General features: G+C 40.5%; 1 long non-coding RNA gene across 1 annotated transcript in view; it reads right to left on the bottom strand.

Annotated features, from left to right (window-relative positions):
* LOC138854898 (uncharacterized) overlaps positions 1-21,228 on the bottom strand; it is a 167,713-nt gene that overhangs the window by 90,395 nt on the left and 56,090 nt on the right. The window contains exon 2 of the long non-coding RNA XR_011394057.1: positions 19,515-20,679. This is a non-coding gene — a long non-coding RNA (uncharacterized lncRNA). The remainder of the gene's footprint in view (positions 1-19,514; positions 20,680-21,228) is intronic.

The raw sequence follows: 21,228 nt of genomic DNA, 5'->3' as shown, positions 1-21,228 counted from the left end.
TGTTAGTGGGATGAATTGTAAAGGACCTGCCTAGTATGGGCCAACAGGCCTCTTGCAGTGTTCCTCCTTTCTTATGTTCTAATATAATAGATAACAGTGATAACAAACAGCAGCTACGTTTCCCTGTCATATTTCATCACGCAGGATGAGGCTCATGCAAGGTGTTGAAATCTATCGGTCTGTGCTGGAAGACTTCACTAAGACAATGAGGATATCGTTAAGTATTTCAGCAAGGGTTCATCAGCTATTTAAGCCTACGAGCTGCAAGCAGTAATAGCCTGGATAGTCATGATAGCCCCAGGCCGGGTTGTGGGAATAGGAAGACTCAAACTGGTCACAGGTATTTGACACTGGGACGGGCTGAGTGTGTTTTCAATCCCTGCTGCTACTACTATTACTACGTCGCAAACCAAACCTGGCCACTATTTCCACGGCCAGCAAATTACAGTTCCATTAGCAGGCGCCGCTCAGGCTAGTGCCACCACTACCACCGTCACCTCTTTGGTTCACCAACACAAATTTCTCTCGCGTTTCTACATTAGACTGATAAAACTCCTAGTGGGCGAAACGTCTCTCTAACATACCCAGGAGTTGCCCGTGTCTTATTCATCGATACTTCACTATGATGATTTCCGTAAACATACAAAAACAATAGCAACTTAAAGAACAAAAAGCACAATACCGTGACTGGAACATTACACAAATAACCCGCACATAGGAGAATCAAACTTATGACGCTTCGAGCCCACTTGAACCATTAACTAGTCACACCAGTGACTAGTTAATGGTTCAAGCAGGATTGAAACGTCGTCATAAGTGCGGGTTATCTGTTTACAATAGTAATTTTAAAAGTGGATTACAGGAACCTAAATAAAGGATATATACAGACACTGTATACAACATATGTTAGCACACTCATGAGTTAAGTAGCCTACACCTGATGAAGCAAATGAAAACGATTACGTCGACAGATTTCACAACAACAATAGTTCCAGACCTGACTCAAATTCAACTAAGAGGAGACTAAAGGAATCGCATTAACGACCTTGCGAGAACGGATAACCAGAGAAGATATGATTACTACGTCAACAAACATACTCGAGGGAATAACAGCAGATAAGGACAGACTGACATACGAAGAAATTTGGAAGTGCCTGTGACATACCTGATCTGTTTCGAGGGTTGCTATAACCTCTCAGCCCAGCTTGAAGATTTCCTTGATGAATTTCTATCATTAGCAGCGTTTTGAAGTGTAATTTCCTGTATGGACGCTAAGATACAGGAGCCCAAAGGACGTTAGTAAACACGGTTGTCTACAAGTGTTAAAAAAACTGGAATGTGGTGGTTAAGGGTGTTATGGAAACTTTGCACAGATTCATGAATAGACATGACAGAACCCAAGAAGCTAGTAGTAAATAATACAAGTCGATTGTGGCTTAAGAGGCTCTGCCAGGATCGTAGACTTGACCCTTGCAAAAATAAATCAGAGTACACGCAAGGAAAATGATACAGTGGAAGCAAAGGCGGTACACAACTAAAAAAAATATAACACGAGAACACGCCAGGTATGACAGAAACAGCCAAATAGGTAAACAACACCGCCGGCGCCACCATCCAACGACTGCCTGCACTCTCAAGGGTCATCGGCCCCCAGCTCAGTCTCAAGACGACATCTGGTTGATGGCCTGGTCAGTTGGGCTGTTAGTGTTAGATGCTTGCAGTCCAACACAGGAACAACCTAGCATTAGTTATTTTTGGAGAAACTTAAATTGTCACTAGGCGATGCTCTCACAGGAAGCTGACCCCCAGCACCAGCAACTCAGGAAGAGATTCTCCCGCCTGTACAATGTATGCAAACTTATGCAAAATGAGTCATATCCCTTGGCTGTGGAAATCACTGTCCTCCGCTCAGGCCAACTCTTTTTCCCACCAAGTACTCTGTTTGCTCAAGGAAGGACGGGGGAAATTTTTGTCAAGGACACGACATGTGAGGGGAACCCTGAGTGAAGTTTTCACTAAAGGCAGAAGAGAAGAACCTGGGTAAAGTTTAGATAAGTTGTGGAGGGAAGAACATGGGGATCCACCCACAACGAAGACCAGGGTGAAAGTTTACTTTTTCTTGGTAACTTTTCGTGGAGACAGACGAGAAGTAAAAAACAGATGACTAGACCTCATCTTTTATAAATGTTGGACAGGAGGAAATGGAGAACGCAGGACGGGAAGGTTGAGGAGGATAAGCGTGGACGACGATGTTGGACAAGCAACACGTTGCAACATTTATACAGCACAGGAAACAACAGACCATTCAGCGCTCTTCCATAAGACACACACACGAGGTAGTCGGTTCTTTAGTCCTAGACTATTATCTCATCTGCTATTTTCTTCTACATAATTCTGTAGGACTGAGGGACTGATTAAGTCCACAGCTTGGATGACCATAAACTGCCTGGTGGAAGTTATGTTGCTCCCTGAAAGTAATTAGGGGTCTGTTGTGAGCGTGTCAGAAAGTTTAATACCAGACAAACCTGCCCCAGGGTTGGGCTGCGAAAGTAGGAAAACTCTCGAAACCCATCAAAAGTATATATAATTAATAAATTCTCTCTCAGTGCGCATGCTTCACCCCAGCCTTTCATTGGGGCTATTTTTCTCCGTTTAGGAGCCTGGCCCAAGGCCGGGCTCCTGAAGTAGAAAAACTTTCGAAACTCATCAAAGGTGCTTGGTCTCCCGTATGTTTAGAGTGAAGATTTGGAACAAGTGCCTTAAGTGTTTTTCAGGTAAAGAATATAACGTATGTTTCTCACCTGGATTCCAGAAAGTACAATTTGAAGGCCTATGCGTTCTCAATTTAGGATTTTGACTGAACTGATACGATCATCAATGATCCGTAATTTCGCCGGCAACATACATTGTATACAGAGAATATATACTATAGTTATGTTTTCATAGCGAAGTGACTTAGGTAGCTCATAAGCTAAGGTAGAAGTTCACTATAGTGCGTGCTACGCACATCATTATTCATCTGTCTGTTCACACGCCACAGCTACCAAGTCTCAGCAACAACATTCTCAAGAGGGCTAGACATTTCTGTAAATATTTTTAATTATAATTTATGTTAAGCAAAAGAATACAGTGACAGGACAAAGAGGCTCTGTTAGGTGTTGGTACACGTGTATCTGAATCCAGGACGAACATGGCTATATTGTGTCAGTACAGACGTATATCTGAACCCAGGACGAACATGGCTATATTGTGTCAGTACATTTGTATCTGAACCCAGGACGAAAGGCACTGTTGTGTCAGTACATTTGTATCTGAACCCAGGACGAACAAGGCACTGTTGTGTCAGTACATTTGTATCTGAACCCAGGACGAACAAGGCACTGTTGTGTCAGTACAGACGTATCTGAACCCAGGACGAACACGGCACTGTTGTGTCAGTACATGTTAATATGCAACCAGGACGAACCGGGTACCGTGAGTAATACTACTAAAGCGTATCTAGACCCAGTATGGCTCAGTGATGAACAGACTCACTTGGTAAGGAGGAAGAGTGAGAGCAACGAAGCTTGGAAGGCAGAATCGACATTTTTTTTTTATCAAAAACTGGATACATCGGGAATGTGGTGTTACACTATTCTACATGATAGTTACAGTGATGACAAAAGCTAGCTATGTTTCCCTGTCACATTCCATCACATTCCATTACATACATAGTATCGACAACAGACAAGGCTCTTAAGAGCAGGGAAAGCGGGTTATTTGTGTATTGTTCCAGTCACGGTATTGTGCCTTTTTATGTTATTTGGAGTGGACCTAGCAACGACCAGTGAAGAGGCGAGGGCCAGGAGCTGCGACTCGATCCCTACAACAACAAACAGGTGAGTATAAATAGTTGAGAGGTGATGGAGGCAGTGGGAGCAGTGGAGAAAGTGGCAAGTGAGAGAGATTGCAGGGGACAGCAGAAGGCAGAGCAGAAGGAAGGGAAGGATAGTTGAGGCAGGGAAGGAGAGGGGAGGCAGGGAAGGAGAGGGGAGGCAGGGAAGGAGAGGGGAGGCAGGGAAGGAGAGGGGAGGCGGGGAAGGAGAGGGGAGGCGGGGGCGGAGAGGGGAGGCGGGGAAGGAGAGGGGAGGCGGGGAAGGAGAGGGGAGGCGGGGAAGGAGAGGGGAGGCGGGGAAGGATAGGGGAGGCAGGGAAAGAGAGGGGAGGCAGGGAAGGAGAGGGGAGGCGGGGAAGGAGAGGGGAGGCGGGGAAGGAGAGGGGAGGCGGGGAAGGAGAGGGGAGGCGGGGAAGGAGAGGGGAGGCGGGGAAGGAGAGGGGAGGCAGGGAAGGAGAGGGGAGGCAGGGAAGGGGAAGTAGAGGGGGAGGCGGGGAAGGAGAGGGGAGGCAGAGAACGAGGAGAGGTAGGGAACGAGGAGAGGAGAGGCAGGGAACGACATGACAGGAGAGGCAGGTAGCGAGAGGAAGGGCAGGGAACGAGGAGAGGAGAGGCAGGGAACGAGGAGAGGAGAGGCAGGGAACGAGAGGACAGGAGAGGCAGGGAACGAGAGGACAGGAGAGGCAGGGAACGAGAGGAGAGGCAGGGAACGAGGAGAGGAGAGGCAGGGAACGAGGAGAGGAGAGGCAGGGAACGAGGAGAGGAGAGGCAGGGAACGAGAGGAGAGGCAGGGAACGAGGAGAGGGGAGGCAGGGAAGGAGAGAGGGAGGCAGAGAAGGAGAGAGGGAGGCAGGGAAGGAGAGAGGGAGGCAGGGAAGGAGAGGGGGAGGAAGGGAAGGAGAGGGAGCAGCTATGGTAGGGGTAGCGGAGGGGGGAGGGGCCACGGGATCCATTCATTTATAATTTGAGTGAAACTAAGTGAACCGTGGCTTTCACAATACTCGAGTGCTTCATTAAATATTCACATCCTTCTCTCAGTTGATTTGTCATAGCAGCTTCCTTCTTCATTCATTAACGTGAAACTGCCAAGTTTCCTCTGTAAGTAGCCTCAACATGATGTGATTATCTTTCTTACAACCTGATTCCTCACCTATCTTTCTTACAACCTGATTCCTCACCTATCTTTCTTACAACCTGATTCCTCACCTATCTTTCTTACAACCTGATTCCTCATCTATCTTACAACCTGATTCCTTATTTCTTAAAATCCGATTCCTTATCTCTTACAACCTGATTCCTTATCTACCTTTCTTACAGTTCGATTCATTATATTTCTGAAACCTGATTCATCATCTTTCTAACAACCTAATTCATTATCTTTCTTACTCGAATCGTTATCTTTTATACAACCCGATTCGTTATTATCTTTGCAGCCTGATTCCTTATCTTCCTTGATTCATTACATCATTCATCAACAACCTGAAAAGCTTTTGGGAAAACTCTGTTTCTGTTCTCAGTCTTCGTATGGGCACTACCATCCAGCCAACATCAATGTATGCCCTACCTACCTGGAGGGTATTCCGGGAGTCAACGCCCCCGCGGCCCAGTCCTTAACCAGTCCTCCCGGTGTATCAGGGCCTGATCAACCAGGCTGCATGCAGCTAATACCAGCAGCCTGGGTGAGCAGGCCATCAACCATGAGACCTGGTTTGAGGCTGAGCCGTGGAGGCAATGATTCCTGGAACCACAAGCAGGTAGGCAAGTGCTTACTTCTTGTGATAACAACGAAACATAACTGCTTCGTAATCATCACTCAGATATAATTTTTTTTGCTTATACCGAAATATTAATAGTGTATATTTATTCGATGAGGAATACCGAGTGTGTGTGTGTATTTATCATTCTGTGTTACACAATGAATGACCACTTATGAGAGGCAAAAGCTGGACGTCTGTCAATCAGCTGCTAACACTAACAGCCTGAATGACAAGGTAATCAAAACCGGGCTGCAGGGGCGATGATCCCCGGAATCTTCTAGACTAGATGCAGCGCTGAAAGATCCTAGTGGGTTCAGCGCTTTATATTATAATAACAATTCTAGACTAGAGGCTGTTTCCGAACAGTACGTCATCAGCAAGAATATCTTAATTTCGTCAGTCACACTTTACTTAAAGAAGGTTACACAGCATTAGCTTACCTCTATGTAATTCTACTGCTAAGCACAAACTTCCAGTTACAATTATTACTGAGGCCCATAGACAGGCTAGAGTAGGACAAGCCAGGAATGAACCGAGCAGGGTAAGGCAACTCATCCCTTACAGCAGGGAAAACAACGACCTGGGACAGGGCAGGGTGGGCAACTACAGAAGAGCATCAGAAGAAGAACAGCAGCAATGGTAGGAACAGCAACAACAAAAGAACTACCAGCAGCAGATGAACAGCAAAAGGATCCCTAACAGCAGTAGGATCAGCAGCAAAAAGACCACTAAAATCAGTAGAAACAACAGCAAAAGGACCACCACCAGCAGTATGAACAACAGCAAAAGGACCACTAGCAGCAGTAGGAACAATAGCAAAAGGATCACTAGCAGCAGTAGGAACAACAGCAAAAGGATCACCAGCAGCAAGAACGGCAGCAGCCGATGCAGTAGAAACAACAGCAACAGGACCACCAGCTTCAGGAGGAATAGCAGTAGTAACAACAAAAGGACCAGCAACAGCGGCAGCAGAAAGAGGACCAGTAGCAGCAGCAGAACGAGGACCAGCAACAACAGCAGAAAGAGGACCAGCAGTAGTAACATTATCACTTGCAACAAGAGTAGCAGCATCACCAGCACCACCAAACACACCTAAAGGGCAGGAACCACCATTTCCATCACAGTTGGCTAAAAATAGAAGGAAAACAAAGGGTTGGAGAGGAGGAGGTGCATGTTAGACTGCAACATTTTCATCCAATATGAATAAGAGAGAAGCTCTTAGTGCTGCTAGGCTTGAACCTCCTCTCCTGAATGCATGCACACCGCTTCACCTCCTGCGCGCATGCGTGCGTGTCCTACACCTGAATCACAACCTGCACACCTGCGCCACACCCTACACACCTGCATCATAACCCACCACTTGAAGAGTGGCACCTCATTGACTATTAGGGATCCTTGAAGAGGTGTTAAGTGTCTTTAAATTTTTCCTTCCTCAAATTTTACCGTTTACAATTTGAGAACTCCCCAGTTGATCGGCTTCAGATTTCCTACGCTGATGGAACTATTGCAATTACTGACATGTGTAGGTGCCCTTTGGTCAATTTTATTTATATCTTGCCTTAAATAGTCTATGGAAAATAGGTTGGATACATGAAACATCCATTAAAAACTACCTATATTGCCCCACTTCATAAAGGTGGCAGTAAAATAACTGCAAAAACCTACAGACCGACAGGACTAACCTTGTGGAATTTAATCTCATATACCTGATAGGGAAAAACTAGAAGGGTAACGAAATTTCTTGAATAAAAAACAACAGAACCAGAGGGGATAATTAAGACATCTGCTTTATATTTTAAGATTTCACTACAAGAAGGAAAACTGGCAGATAAATGGAAGGCAGCACACGTTGTAGAAATAAAAAAAAAAAAGTGACACGCCCTCATGTGGGAGCGGGAGCGTTGAAACCAGGAAGAATCCTCCAGTTAGCCTTCAGGAAGCACCATTTAAATTATAAGCTTGTTTAATTAACAAGTGTTTCACAGATACTAAAAAAATAACACCATGGAGGAAAGTTTATTAAATAGAGAATTAAAATAAAGTAACTGGTAAACAATTAAGGTTTCGGTCTGCAAATTCATGTTTACCTTCCTGAAGAATGGTTTGAGGACCAATGCTCTAGCGGCTTGGTCCGCGCTGCTAGAGGCACTAGTCAGACTGAACAGGCACTGATGTGAGAAACAACTTGTTCAACGAAGAAATATATAGGCGAACTGCATTTACCTAGACTTTGCGGAAGCTTTTGATGGCATTCTCAATAAAAAAAAAAAAATTGAAAACTGTAAAATATAAGAGTAATAACAGATAAATTGTTTGAAAAGAAAATGTTAAACAGTTATTAAAGAAAATGGGCCTAAATACAAACGCTATCTGCATCTACAGGATAACTTGGATAAACTGACCAAATGGATTGACAGATGGATGAGAGAATTTAATGTAAATAAATTCCATGTAGTGGAAACAAGTGTGTCACATGAAAATAACCTAACATACAGAAAGTATCAGCGGAGAGGGGAGGGAAGGGATGATGAGGGGAGGGGAGGGGAGGCCAGGGGAGGGGAGAATTTGTAATTAGTATAAACTCCAAAGATCATATAAAAGTGGGTGAAACTTGCATGCTACATTATCGAATTCTAAAACAATAATATACTTAAATAGCTGTATACAACAAATATTAAACTAAAAGTGATAAATACTACGCTTGTACGGTCCACTACACCAAAAAAACAAATGGATATCTTCAAAAATATGCACAGAGGAATTTCAAAATTACTACCAGTTATATTATGATGGGTTGAAAACACTACAAGACTCCCGAGTTGACTGACAGGAGGAACAGAGAAGACATAACCAAATACATGGTTTTAGAGGCCAAAAGAATAAAGATGATTTGGTACACGCAACAGGAATACCAATAAGCCAGTTAAAAAGTGGTCACGAAGGGATACAATAAATTTTTTCTTCGCATACAGTGTGGGTGACCAATGTAATTATTTAAATAAGGAAGTAATTAGTGTAATAACAACTTAGAAATTTGAAAAAAATACACAGTGAAGAAATTACTGAAGATGGGACACTATGACAATTACATGGGACACCATGTAATTATTTGTAGCTACGAAATCTTTAATTTCGTAGCTACAAATAATTACACACACACACACACACACTGTAAACAACTACATCGTAAATTTTACACATGAACGCACCTAAATTTTGATACAAAAGAAAGTCAAGCTAAACTGTAAATAATAAAGTTTCGTCCCGTCAGAGTGAAGCCACAGAGACGCGTCTTCCACCAAATTGAATTTAGTGCACGAACTGGGAATTATAAATATATAGAGAAACAGAAGCGATGGAACAAAGATAAATACACTCCACTTATTTTCCTTTTATAATACCAGAGAACCACCATAAGTAAATATTAACACAATTATGAGAGAGGGGAGGTTATAAACGGGTGTGGATAAAGGGAGTCATGTGTGCAAGGGGGTAGGCAAGTGTGGGAAAGGGGACGCAGTTATAGCAGCGGGAAAGCAGGTATGGAAGAGGAGAGGCAGGTATGGAAGGGGATAAGTCTGGCAAGAGAGGAAGGGATGGTGGGGGGGGGGGACCATAAGAGGCCTGGTGAGGCAGGTACCCTAACACATCAAGTGAATAATGAATGCAGGCGGTGGTGGCTGCCAACTCCAGTGAATAATGAATAGCCCGGCGTGCTGGCAAACAGAGCCTTGGTGTATGTACTCACCTAGTACACACGTAAGTGTACTCATTCAGTTGCCTAGTTATAACCATCCTGTTGTTGTTTGTTACACCCAGTCATCTGTACACTTTTACTCGTATTTACAAGGGTTGAGTCGTATATCCTGATCCAACATATTAACTATTACAGACCAGCTTTGCTGAGACTGTGTAATGTGTGCTTCCACCACTTCTTGAACTAGTTCTGTTGAGGGTCTCGTACAGAAATATGCATATCATTTACATCTTGTGTTTTATTTTCCGCGCGCGCGCGCGTGTGCGTGCGTGCGTGCGTGCGTGTGTGTGTGTGTGTGTGTGTGTGTGTGTGTGTGTGTGTGTGTGTGTGTGTGTGAGTGAGTGAGTGAGTGAGTGAGTGAGTGAGTGAGTGAGTGAGTGAGTGAGTGAGAGAGAGAGAGAGGTAGGTAGGTAGGTTATGGGAACATTTACAAGTCCTCACAATAAAAACAATCTATATTTTACCATGAATATACATAGGTTGATTGATATTGCTTAATAATATTTGGCAATGACTTGCTTGAAAACTGTTTCAGAAGAGTGTAAATTTCTCATTTCATGGTCTATTGGTAGGTTGAAATGTAAATACATGAATGAGACGTTTCCATGGTGGTATGTATACAGAAATAATCAGAGGCGCCTCAGGATTAATTTTTTTGCATAACAATTTGTAATAATTTTGTAGACTGCCTTTTTGGTGCCACGTACAAAATTCTATAAACAGGTTGAAGGTTGACAGAGATCAACCAATCCAGGGCGGTGGTAATCCCATCTCGTCAAATGAGTAAGTGGAAAACCTGTTTCTTACTTTAGCATGCTTGCTGATTTTTCCTCTATCATGAATACCCAAGACGACAGGTAAACATTACAAACTTCTTCATACATTCAGTATATACATGCCTGTACTTTCCTATGAGCTTCTTAACAGTTTAAACAATAAGATATAGCAAGGACCCCAGTGGAAATAAGCCACTGAATATTTTGGGTTATTCTAGGTAATTTGCACTATGGAACTTATGATATTTGTACTTATGTGAACCTATGCCTAAATAAATTTACTTCTTTATTCTGTAATATTTAATTTCCAATTCAGATGGACTAGTCTGAGACCGGGACGTGGGAACGATCCCCAGAACAAATAATTTATAACAATAACATATATATGCCATCATGAGACATGCACCAAGTAATACAATATACTACATAACTATCACCGATCAAAATAAACAAAAATCTCAGATGTACTACACGTGCATCTGTTGTACAACAAAATTATTACGAAAGCAAATTAATAATGGTTGTATAGTCATGCATGGAGATTTTTCTCTGGGTTATTAAGCCAGGATAACCCAAGACAGCCAAGTAGTACGATTTATTTTCGTATGGGTCCTGTAGAAGGATGTGATTCACAAGAGTTGGTTAACCCCTAGGAACCTTCTATTGCTAGGTCAGCAGCAGCAAAATGCAAGGAGACTTACCTAAACGCCTTGCCCCACCTAAGAATCGAACCCGAGTACTTTCAGCAGTAATCTGAACACACTAGCAATATGTGAGGGTTAACGAACAGCTAATTTACAACATAACGAATTTCAAACATCAAAATGCTGGATTTTACTTTTACGGTCGCTAGCGTTCTTGGGGAAAGTTTATTCCAGTGAGTGGTCAGTGCTGCCATCTCTTGCAGAGCCGCCGCACTACCATTCAGCTCAACAGAAAACGAAGAATTTAAGGCGGACAGGCCAGTCAATGATTCGGTAATGATTAATACCATTCTAACAAACCGAACAGTTTGTATAAATGTAAATTTCCTATAAACGTTTATTTAGAAATAAAGTTCATATAGCAGTATATAAAGTCTTTATATTTTGTTCTGGGATATTCTATGTAGAAGAGGCAGTAACAAGAAAAGAGAATGGCTGGAAAAACGAGACGTTAACATTTAGCAAATAACTCACACTTAAGGGTGTAAACGTATAACGCAGTTTCGGTCTTTCCTAGACTATTATAGTAACGACTAAGCAAGAGAAGGCAGAGAAGACCTGCAAACAGTTCGAGAAAAGGGATAGGTAAAGAAGACAGGCCAGGTACTTTTGATAAAACTTTCATGAGTTTCGAGTGTTTTGCTACTTCCTGAGCCCGGACCAGGGACAGGCTGGTCTGGTGCAAAGATTTTGTTTGGAGTTTTACCGGAAGGTAACACTAATACTACTATTTCTGACCAGATTTCATGCGTTTTCGTCAATGACCTGTCTTCTTAATTTCTCTTCCTCTTCCCGACCTGTCTTCAGGTCTTCTCTCCCCTTTCTTGTTCGATTGTAACTTAATAATGGTTTAGGATAAACAGAAACATCGACATGACTTGCTTCTTTAAAAGTATGGGTTCTTGATTGGTGGGAGAAAGATGGGAAGAGAGAAGGCGAAGACGACGAATAAAAAATACACAAAAGCTGACAGAGGAGTGGATAAACAGGAAGAATGGATACCTGGAGGATACGTACAGGATGTTTTCGGTGGGTCAACGCCCCTGCGGCCAGGTCCCTGTCCAGGCTTCCAAGTGGATCAAAGCCTGATTAACTAGGGTTGGCAAGTGTCGCGATTCTTCGTCTTTGTCTGTAGAAGTATCATAGTGGATTGTTTCTACACTGAAAACAACAACTATTGCCATTATGGAAATGTTTTCCATAGGGCGAACAATCCAGTTATCTAATTACACAATCATTTCAGTCTTACCTAACCTAACTATTTCAGTCTTCACTTGATACAATGGTAATAAAGGAAAATAATAGTATCACACAAACACGCAAATTCAAGATCATTCTTATCAAGACATGGTGTATAAGTATTATTAACTTTATTAATGTAAAATGTTCGTGATAATATATACCGCACAACAGGAAAAAGTGTCAGCCCACCTGTGGTTCTCACGATTAAATTACCCATTCTCTTTCTTTGGGCAAAACCCGAAAAAAACATGCAATGGAATTCATAAACATTTCATTATTAAAAGTGGAGTTCAACTAATTATACAATATCACAATGTTTATGTTGCTCTCTAAAACAATAAGGAGTCATAAACACGGAATAATTCCAAAAGCAAATTTCTAAATTTGATATGGTTCTCTAAGCAAAATAAGAATTAGTAACGTTAGCATAAACATATCTTCACTGATATGTGATCTCCAGTGTTTGTATTGTCATATCTGCAGTGTTTGTTATGTAGTTTTGTCATATCTGCCGTGTTAGTTATGTAGTCTTGTCATATCTCCAGTGAGTAATGTTTTGTGGTGCCAAAACATCAGTATCAGCAAAGTCTGACTGCATCGGCATCGGCCTGAAATCGACTATCGATATCCTAATATTGCTGTATCCTAGTCCCTAGGATACAGCAGTATTTTAAATTCTTCTTTGGTAAACGAATATTTCATTAATAATGCTTACAAATTGCAAGTCCATAAATTATGGAGTATATTATGAATCAAGGGCAATAAATAATCATTGAAGCTTATCTTTAACCCAAGTAAGCTTCTGGTCACTCAGACTCTTTAAATTGCTTTCCAGTAAAATCTCAATGAACTGTTTACCTTTCTTCTGCTAAAAAAAAAGTATTCACATTCTTTATAACTTCACGTAAATGGAGAATTTATTTTTGTACACGTTTGAATATACACATTTTCTTATTACTAAGACATTTTCTTTCTGAAAATGTACAAGAACTTCCGAGTTCTGTATATTTTGGATGTTAATTCAACTTTTTTTGCTAAATTTTTTTATGAGGTGGAATGCGTGGGTAGAGATAAATCTCATTTGGGGTATACAAGCTAAACAAGGTTAGACAACCCAAATCTAGAATAAAGTACTCATATCTACTAAGTCTTTAAATTGTTCTAATTCCCGATCTCAGAACAGGCTTCAAACTGTTAATATGTATTAAAGAAATAACAATTATTAGGTAACTTACATAAAAGCAAATTTAAATGCATAATGCATATTAGTGGAAATTTTGAATAATTTCCTGCCATTTTGTATGCTCATGCGCCAGAGAAAAATCCAATATTACTACTACATGGCAGCACAGCAATACCTCTAGAGACGCTTGTTATCTACTGACCTGAGTGTTTATTAAGGCCTATCCTATTAAACTGATATTGATACAAGTCTTATCCACTACCCAAGGGTCATTAAAAAACATCTGACTATACATCATCCTGGGTTTAGGTACAAGCGTTTTTATACACCAAAAATCGATGTATATTTCCTACTCAACATACAGTAGTGCATCGTCACAAGATATTCAATAAATAAAAATAATAAATTGTTGCTGTTCTTCTTTTAATTATTTGGGTGCAAGAGTTGAAAAAATAAGCAAGTCGTCCCTCCAACTAAGCAAATAATAGGAAAACGTGTCTTCTCGGCGGGATTTAAGAAAATGGATTTTGGGGGAAACTCGCCTCAGCTTGTGTCGTCAGAGTCGGTTTCATCGATAACTGCTGTAGTTTGTCATTTTGTATGTACTGTATATATATACATACATATATATATATATATATATATATATATATATATATATATATATATATATATATATATATATATATATATATATACACATATATATATATATATATATATATATATATATATATATATATATATATATATATATATATATATATATATATATATATTATATACACATACACAGTTACATTACCTATGAAGATAACATTACACGATGCAAATTAAACTAAAACAAAATGTCATCATCTCTAAGATAAATTACATAATAATATTAAGACTGACTCAAAATCATAAGAATGCAAACTAGCAAAACGGATGGGATTTGAGCCCATGGTATGTTAAGTCATACAACTAGCAGGCTAGTGTGTTAGACAATGCACCGTGCCGGCATGATACGGTGGCTTACACACTTACGGTGGTTTACCATAGGTTCCAACCCCATTCGTTCTGAGAGATACTAAGGCATTCTTTAGTCCACTTGTTTTTATCTTATATTGAAATATGGGTTGTGTATTACGTAGATTTTCACATGAAAATCAGAATATTTTTTAATGCATTATCACTGCCGGAAAATCATATACCGAGATGACTCTCACGAAATATATGAAACACTAAGCCTATCCGCAATTTAATTGATGACAAATAATTTTCCCATTTACGTACAAAAAGGAACGTACACTAACACACATCCAAGCATGAAAAAGAAAAAAGTATTAACGTTTTTCAGAATCTCACGCCAATTGTTCTAATTGTGACAGGTCTAATAAGGTCAAACTTGTTGTAGAAGAAAGTTTTAAAACATGCAGAACACTGGGACCAAAATCTCATTCAATGGTCCATTCAAGTGAAAATTATAGCGGATGGCACCACATAAGGATGTGGTGGAGGCACACACTACAACGTTTCAAGACAAGATGTGATCTGTTATTGTTGGCTAAAAATCGTTAAAAATTATCAGTAAAAGATGATAGGGTCAGAAGTTATGGAGTGACCTATGCAAGAACAGGTAGGCGATTATACACAAATCCCGTATCTTAGAATGCAACTCCAGTTTGTAACCCTCACCTGGCCAAGCACGTCAGAAACTCGATAAAGTGCAAAGGTTTGCAACGAGACTATTCCTGGAACTAAGGGGCATGTCCTACGAGGAGGACAGGGGGAAGGGACCGCTACTGGGGTCCCTTCCCCCTGCTCATGGAGCAGGGAGAGGGAGGACCCAGTAGCGGTCAGTTGAGGCGGGGCCAGGAGCCGAGTTTCGACCCCTGCAACCACAATTAGGTGAGTACACCACCGTATGTCCTCGGATCAGGGTAAAACACCTAGCTCTGTTGGGGGGCTTGATTCTTGTAGGATTGCGTGGCCCTGTGGGGTTAGTGTCATGCGATTTTAGCTCACCATGAGGTGGGCCAAAACGAGACACACACACACACACACACACACACACATATATATATATATATATATATATATATATATATATATATATATATATATATATATATATATATATATATATATATATATATATATCAATGAGCAATAATGTATGCAGCACCATAAATTTATCCAGATCATTTTGGCATCATTTCAGGTACGAGAAAACCCACGTTTCAGCTTGTGATAACGTATCCATTAAACAGCCATAAAATAAAGAATGAAGTCAAAATACCGTGGCTAGAACAATATACAATTAACTTGTTAATGGTCCTAGTCGGACAGAAACGTCGTCACAAGTTTCCGTGGCCGTGTGTGTTATATGTGTACAGTCATAATATGTTATCAAGCCGCTTGAGACCAAAACTCCTTTATAAAGCTATTGTGAAGCAAATATTTGAGTTATGGAGTACGGCCTGCAGCAAGAACAAAGTTTTGTGTGCCGGAAAGTTTTTCACAATTAAGCCACTCTTGGATGACACCAACATAAAGCGAAACCCCACTAATAGTCTGGTTGATCAGGTAGTCAATCAGCAGGTCTGGAATGGTACTAAACCAACGGGGCGATGGCGAGTGAAACATCAACAGGTATATGGATCAGTAATCCTCGTTGATAGCCTGGTCAGTCAGGCAGTGCAAAGTAGGAACTGACTTAAGGAACATAAGAAGTTCCTCCCTGAAGACATTTCAGGGTCTGCTGGTAATTACACTTGCATTTGAAGGGTCCTTTAAAATTAGTATACTTCTTGCACGCCTTATTTAGGAAGATGTACTGTGTACATTTTGCTGATCCTCTGGGAGTAATTTCAGTGTGCAGATTCAGAAGAGACCCTCTAATATTTTACAAGTCTAAATTTTGATGAGTCTCTCATTTCAATTTTAATGAACTTTATGGTTTCCCATTATATGTGTTTTAAAAGTAAATACGTTGTTTAAACTTGCAAATAGCTTTAACCTATTCTTAAGCAGCGAGGATGTGGTGTCTATGCAGGACTGCTTGCAAAAAGCGCCAACAACCTGGTTCAGCAGGCAGCCCATCATTCATCTTTCTTTGGGGTTGGATTTGGGAGAAAAGGGAACGCCTTAAAATTTTAAAATACTCGCCTCGCTGCCAATGGGTAGCATTTCAGTACTATCAATTATCATTAAAACGTAAAGAAAGTCCCACGCAGTGGGAAATTGGCAACACATGGTATCGATGAATAAAAATGATTTCATGAATCGAGGCACAGCTGACAACCAAGCAGCAGAGTGTTCGAATAATTGTAGATAAAACTAATATACGTTAATTTATTGCCAACTATCCGAGAATAATAAAAAATCATCTTTCATTTTATGTTAGGACGGGCAGAAATTCTCGAACTACAATTCCGGAAAAATTACCCACTGTGCTAATCTATACAACACATGTAAGGGGATTCAGCAACTATGCTGACACTGTAACTAAAGTGCAGGTTGAACCAGGGCATAACGAGGAGGCCTGAAGAGGTAAGAAAGGGAAGTGGAACTTCACTGTGATCAGTGAAAACTCGGTAAAAAAAAACATCAACAGTTTGGACAATCTGGTCCGAGCAAGGTAGGAGGGGTTGCAAGCCCAACATCGGAGAGTAGGAAGAGCCCCTTTAAACGACGCCCAGTAAGCGCCAGGTAAAAGGCACGTGGCAGCCATAACCTCACTGCACCCTTCAACACTAATTTACTTTAAACTTTGTTTCAGTTCTTTAAATATAATTCATCAAATACTAAACACACTGTGTTACAAAAAACTGTCGATAATATATTATTATTATTATTATGTAAATGTTAAATATGCCAGTTTATATATGGCCTCCTTCACCTTTGAATGACACACCATAAGTTCTCTTCATCTTCATTGTCAAATGGTGTGAATCAAAAAGGTAAGAACTCCCAGATACGAGTTCTCAGTTCTTAAGGGATACCTATGGCATACACCAAACTGGTTTTTCAGAGTCTATTACTAACACCTGGACGTTAAGCCAGAACACCTGATCAGCCAGGCTTTGGGTGTCCGCGTGGCTACATTCACCTTCAAGAAGCAGATACAAGGAGAGGTACAAGTGGTGCCTCCTGTCTAGTGAACGTGTTTCAGACGAATCGAAACGTCGTTTAAGTTTTCCTCCACAAAATATGAGTTAATTTTTCCAGCCCCGGTATTCTCATTCTCACTCACTCACTCGTGCGTGCGTGCGTGCGTGCGAGTGCGTGCGTGTAAAAAATATGAAAATAGCAAAACTTTCCAGTAATTAGGCATGCAAAGATCCTTAAGGGAAAATCAATATCAGTGATATATATAACTATCTGATGACACATACAACACAACTATATAATCATATGCGATAACACAATCACCTGATGATACATACGATAAAAAAAACCATGTAAGATAGCACAATCATATGATGACATGCAATAAGACAATCATATGATGACATACAATAATACAACCAAATGATGACATACCACAACTATCTGTTTACACATGATAACAATTTAATGATATATAAGATAACAGAAGAAAAACAGGAGAGAGACTGACTATTACCAAAATCTCTCCACTCAGACACAAAAGCCTACATACATTTTAAAAACGAAATATTCAAAATATATTCTCTGGAACAGCCTCCCCACTTACAAAAGGCTCTGGTCAGACACCGGAAGGGAAAAAACTATCCTTTTTCTGCCTGAAGCGGGAAAATATTACATCCAAGAAGAGTGCCGGCGAGGAACCTGTCTTATCAATTCAATCTGACCTGACAGGAAAAAAAAAACTACTTTTCAGTCCCTTCGTGAAATGACGAGGGTGAGATCACGAACGAAGAGAAGAGGGCACCTCGAGGAACCAGGATGTAGGTGAGCAAGAAAAACATGCGAGCGAGCGAGCGAGCGAGCGAGCGAGAGAGAGAGAGAAAGAGAGAGAAAGAGAGAGAGAGAGAGAGAGAGAGAGAGAGAGAGAGAGAGAGAGAGAGAGAGAGAGAGAGAGAGAGAGAGAGAGAGAGAGAGAGAGAGAGAGAGAGCGCTGATGTAGGTAACAGCTCTTAGCTTGCCAATAAAGTTAGGAATTCTTAACCTGTAATATAGCTGTCAATAAAGCTAGGGATCCTTAACCTTGTCAAACCCTGTGTAAAAAAAAAAAAAAAAAAAAAAGAGAGAGAGCGCATATCAGTAAAGTAGCCACACAAGGTGGCTACAGGGACAGGTAATGTAAAGGCGATTAGCTTCAACAGGTGCTTGCCCCAGGCAGGCCGAGACTTACGAGCAAGTCTCCTAACACCTACTGCCCATCTTCACCCATAAGTAAGACATGTGCAAATACAAGAATATTCCTTAAGGATATGTTTCGGTTCGTAGAGCTTGGTCAATCCAATAGAGTGAGCGGTAAAACAGAGCTTATATAAGAGAGAGTTCTTCCATGCATTTTTTATTTACAAATTAAAAAAAAATGCGAATAAATTCTGATAACCTACAAACTGTGAAAAGTTAATCAACACAATTTTGTGTAAACCGGGCCATCATTTTAGCGTAATTCAATCCACTGCATACGCTACCCTGCCTGGAAATTTTAAAACGTAATAAAAAGCTGAAAAAAAAAAATATTCCCAAAGTCAAACATTTTCATAGTGATACATGGCGTGTACAGGATATTTTCCTCATGTTTACTTTGATATAATAAAAATAATAATAATAGTAGTAGTAAATACCATTATGTTAATATTATTATAATGCTAAATCTATTAGGTTTGTATAAATAATGATAATAGAATGCAAGTCCATTTACTGATATAACAAATGTGATGATAAATTAGGTTTAACGGTGATTGATTCACGTTTGAGGCTATGACACCCAGATTTACAGTAATATAAATATTAACAACCAATGAATATAATGATAGTATCATAGGTAATATTAAACTAGCTAAAGTTATACAACACTTGGAGAATGGAAGTAATTAGCTTTGATCCAAAGATGAATGTATCGCCAAATCCTTGGATCAAGAGCCCTAAACTAGCATCAAAGCACCATCCCCTCCCTTGAAGAGTGTAATGCTGTAGAGTATGACAGTGCCACAAGAATAAAAATATGCCATCATATCCCGCACATTAACAAAAATATAAAATGTAAAATAATAATAAAAAAAAAAACCACAACAACTGACCTTGACGAGACGAGGCGCTGATGCAGTGTGAGCAGAGTTGTCCTCTTGGTACCTTGATGTTCACCTCTTGTATCTTGTACACTAAGCTAACAATGCTTACAAAGAGTGCCAACTAACCGTGCCAATAAAACATACATGAAACCTAAACATTTACATATATTCACAATCTCATTGAACCACCATGGCATAACACCTTCAATAACGAGGCGACTTTATGTGATGCAACTTGTAAAGTGGAGAAGCAGCCTGGTTTGGGTAATACACCAGACATTACATGTATCTCTCCTGCAATATGTATCTTATATATTTCTCTTAGTTTTATTAATTTTTAATGATTAAGAGTATGAGAGAACGTTCTTCATGTACTTAAGAGGCAAGTGACTCCGTCTTCTAATGACGTTCATTTTTCCACTATAATCTACCTCGTACATAATTATTGAAGAAAGATTCCCATGTGTTGCATAAGTGTCTCAATTCTTCAACTTGTCGGTTTTCAAAACCACTCATCACACATAATTATTATCGCATTTACTTTGTCTGTTTTCTAAGGTGAAGTCCAGGATCTTTCTTTAATACATAGTATAACTTAACAAATCTTTGAGGACTACTGCGTTGCAGAGGTCTGTTGCAGGTGTGTTGCAGAGATCTGAGCTTTGCTCAGACTTCTGCAACACAATTGTCCTCAAAGATTTGTTAAGTTATACCATGAATTAAAGAAAGATCCTAGACTTCACCTTACGAAACGGACAAAGCAAATGAGATAATTATTATGGACAAGGTAGATTATAGTGGAAAAATGAACATTAGAAGACGAGGGAACTTACGTGCCCTTAAACCAGGCACCACGAACCATCCTAGTACTACCTGTCAGTACCTGAGTCAGCCAGTATATACTGCCCTAGTACTACCTGTCAGTACCTGAGCCAACCACAATATACCACCCCTAGTACTACCTATCAGTACCCGAGCCAGCCAGTATATACCAATCTAGTACTGTCAACGCCTGAGTCAGCTACTGTACACCACCCTAGTACTACCTGTCGGTACCTGAGGAAGCCACCATGTATCACCCTAGTACTACCTGTCAGTACCTGAGCCAGCCAGCGCGTGGTAGCTCCCCGCGAGCGTATCTCCTACACCCACGGCATCAGACACCAACGCCACCCTGGAACAAGATTAACAAAAGTTAATACACCAGATAATTCAAGGGTACTGTATTTCTATTTTTTAAATAAATCACAAACATAAAAACATCATATCTCTAAGTAACACTGCAGATGAGGCATCCTTGTTTGCTGCTTTGTGCCTGTGAGGAATTTTAGAATTTGAAATCTATAATATAATTTAATATTTACTGCAAGAATGTTTGTGCAAATACGAAAAACTAATGATAAACGAGGGCAGTGAAGGAAAATGGTTAACCTTCGTGCATACGGAGAATTGCCAACAAGCCTCTGGCTATTTTCTAGAGGAAACTTGGTGAATTCCTCTAAGTTAGTTCCTGACCAGTGGGGCTGTGGTTCATATGTTGAACCGAGTGCGGCTAGCAGTAACAACCTGGTTAATCAAACCTTGATCCAGCAGGAGGCTTGGTCTGGGACCTGGCTACGGGAGCCTTGACCCCCGGAAGAATCCTTCAGTTAGCCTTAGGAAGAGAGCTTTCTTTACAGGAAAACTTTATATCTTCTCCAAGAATATGGGTCCTCGTCATGAC

Source organism: Cherax quadricarinatus, chromosome 73 (genome assembly GCF_038502225.1).
Source record: "Cherax quadricarinatus isolate ZL_2023a chromosome 73, ASM3850222v1, whole genome shotgun sequence".
NCBI classification, from domain to species: domain Eukaryota; kingdom Metazoa; phylum Arthropoda; class Malacostraca; order Decapoda; family Parastacidae; genus Cherax; species Cherax quadricarinatus.
This window is presented reverse-complemented; position numbering and strand designations above follow the sequence as displayed.